This window comes from Limulus polyphemus, unplaced genomic scaffold (genome assembly GCF_000517525.1).
Source record: "Limulus polyphemus unplaced genomic scaffold, Limulus_polyphemus-2.1.2 Scaffold673, whole genome shotgun sequence".
Taxonomy (NCBI): Eukaryota; Metazoa; Arthropoda; class Merostomata; order Xiphosura; family Limulidae; genus Limulus; species Limulus polyphemus.
Genome location: NW_013666283.1, coordinates 46,709 through 50,246, shown reverse-complemented (window position 1 = coordinate 50,246; position 3,538 = coordinate 46,709).

Below are 3,538 nucleotides of genomic sequence, written 5' to 3'. Positions count from 1 at the left end.
TAGCTGCCTTCCCTCTAGTCTTACACTGCTAAATTAGGGACGGCTAGCGCAGATAGCCCTCGTGTAGCTTTGCGCGAAATTCAAACAAACAAACAAACTGTAAATATGAAATTCTTCGGAACCAGCTTCGTGCTTACGAGTTCCTCCAATTTTTTATTATTAAAATAATATTTCTTGATTTTGGAAATCTGCCAAGTTCAACGGTCACTGAAGCATCATCTCTTCCGTCTAAAACCATTATCTTACTGACCTGTCCAACAGTTTTCTAACAGACGGACACGATAAAGATTACAGCAGAATGTTGATCAATACAATAGTCAGTCCACCTTGACCGTCATGTCTAACTACACGGTTGAACGGACGCTAACCAAATTATAGGATTTGAAATAACGAGAAGAAAACAACAACAGAAGCTCTTATTTTTTCACTGATATCTTCATTTGTCAGAGCCTCGCGTACTATTATTAATTTCACATTAAACTCAAGTTTTTTTTAAAAAACAAGTCTTCCGACCTCCAATAGCTGATTAAGTAAGATATTGCACTGAGAGGAATAGGCCGTATTCCTCTATTACCGAGCAGCCCCGGCACGGCCAGGTGGTTAGGCAGTCGACTCGCAATCTGCGGATCGCGGGTTCGAATCCCCGTCACACCAAACATGCTCGAACTTTTAGCCGTGGGGGGGTATTGTAATGTGGAGAGCTACACGAGGGCTATCTGCGCTGGCCATCCTTAATTTAGCAGCGTAAGACTAGAAGGAAGGCAGCTAGTCATCACCACCCACCGCCAACTCTTGGGCTACTTTTTTACCAATGAATGGTGTGATTGACCGTCACATTATAACGCCCCCACGACTGAAAGGGCGAGCATGTGTGGTGGGACGGTGATTCGAACCCGCGACCGCAGATTGCGAGTCGAGCTCCCTAACCACCTCTTTTGTTATAAATGGATAAGTTATTTGAGAAAAATTACACGAATACAATATGTAGAAGGAATACAATAACACGAGAAATAGTGTATTGAAACTTAAAGACCTGATGTAAGACTCATTCTCTTTGCACCTGGTGGTTCAGCAGTAAGTCTGAGAGCTTATAATGCTAAAAATTGGGTTTCGATAGTCGCGGTGGGCACAGCACATATAGCCCGTTGGGCAGCTTTGTGCTTAACAATAAAACCAAAACAATTTCTTTCGTTTTAAAATAGTTAGAATGCTTACTTTCTCATAACAGGAAAATGTTTTTTGAGCTTTTGAATTTTCTAGATACATTTTTATTTTATGTCCTCTTTGTTTACAGAGAAATACTTTCTTAATAATATTCTTTTTTCTTTCAGTAACATCGTTATCTCAGGGAAATTCATTCTCTTAGTTGGTTAAGAAATGTCTGAGGACACCGGACGATTTTGTATAAATCCTCTCGTATCTCCTTTATTTTCTATAAGATGTTGAATGTAAACATCTGAGTTCTTCTATCTTCGTTCTGCTTCTTTCTCTCCAATATTCTACAGAAAACACCAACTTATTTTTTAATATTTTAAGACCACGGAATGCCCGACGTTTCTTTCCTAACCAAACGAAAAGGAATAACTGTTGAGTACATAGAGACTGTTTTGCTTTTCGTGCCAGGCTGCTGCAGGACAAGAACACTTTCAGCTTAATCTCTCAACGATGGCGACTACATTTGTCTATGTAGTAAAGATTATCGGTAAAGCCCACAAAAACTTTAGATTGCGTGTAGTATTAAATAAAAATAGCTCACTCCGATAGGTCCAAAAGACCAGATGTTAAGATTTTTTTTATTCCAGATATGTTAACATATAACACTCCAAGCTTGTTACTCGGGATTAATTTTGCTGAATTTTTTTTTCCTTCAAAATATTAATGATTAAAGTTATTAAAAGAAATAACTTTTAAAAGACCAACACACGATACTAATGTATAAAATTATACAATATTAAAACGGATTTCTGAGTAGTGTGAAATATATAAAATCAATTTACACGCGAAACGTAATGTTACGTGATTCAACAAAACTTAATGCTAATATCGCTGGAATGGAATAAATCTAGCTATAAACAAAAAACGTAGCTATTTAAATTAACATTACAGGCTTATATGTTTCCATTTTTAGGATGATTCTTAAGAACTTATACTATGCACGAACATAACCAAGTCCATTCATTGAAAAAAAAAAAAGAACATCAAACTTCGAAGGGAGCTACTAGCTACACCAATTTTTTTAAAAACTAGTAAACAGTTAATTATGGTTTTACAGTGAACAGTCCCTCGACAGGGCAGCGGTAAGTTTAAAGACTTACAACGCTCAAACTCAGGGTTCTGTGGATACAGCAGATAGTTCATTGTGAGCTGTTTATTTCAGGGCAAAAAAGAAGAGAGCAATATATGGATATATAGAATGCATTTCATTCCAGTACATTCTCTACTTGCTCAGGGTTCTGTGGATACAGCATGATAGCTCATTGTAGTTTTGCCCTGAAATAAACAGTGGAGAATGTACTGGAATGAAATGCATTCTATATATCCATATATTGCTCTCTTCTTGCTCGTGTATGTGTTTCGTTTGAACATACACACCGCTCCGCTTACAACTCCTTAATTTGCATAGCGTCGTATGATCTTCAATCACTTGTCTCACAGACGGAAGAAGAATCGTTCTCAAAATCTTGTTCTTTCAACCAAGAATCTGTGTCTGGCAAATCGTAAAAACAAAGACTTTAGTCACTGTTCGATAAAAAGGTTTTTTTAATGCTAAAGTTCGAGCACCCTTTCGAATAAAATATCCTTAACCATTCTGTAAAAACGTAGTTACTTGATTACTGTTTTTCACTGTTAACTTTTACTTCTAATTCAACGTTAAATATGTGTATATATTCTAGGTTGAACGTGCACACGTGAATATGAAATCTTGAAGATTTCTGTATTTATCGAAGTTACTCAATTATAGCAAAAGTAATAGGAACATTTCTCAACAAACCCGTTTTATATATATAAAAACAAAATATAAACTGTTTAAACTGATTTGAGAAGCTGGAGCTAATGCTAAACTATGTCAATTCGATATCATAAGAAACTGATTTAAATTAGGCCAAACTGGAATCAAAGCAAATACAAAAGTATAGAAAAGTTTAGCCTGTTGTGTCGAAGTATCTACATAAAAAAAAACGACGTGGATTCTGAAAAAAGCTAGAAAGGTTCTTTAAAACACAAAATTAAGATTCAACATAAAACACCATAGAAGACTCAAAAATTTTGTTTGAACGCGAAGTTTGCCTGAAACTAATTTTCTTGTTAATGTTTTTTTTCTATGCCCGTTAGTGATTCGGTGTTGTCAAAATATTGTTAACGCCATTCAAGCATTTCTTAGTTTATAATTATTTAGTTTTATACAAAGTTTCCGAATAATAACAGATTCAGGCGCTAATAGGAGAACCATTCGGTATAATCCTGTATAAAATCATAGATAATATTCAACGTTAAACTGGTACACAACTGAAAAACATTTTATTTAGGCCTATCTAAG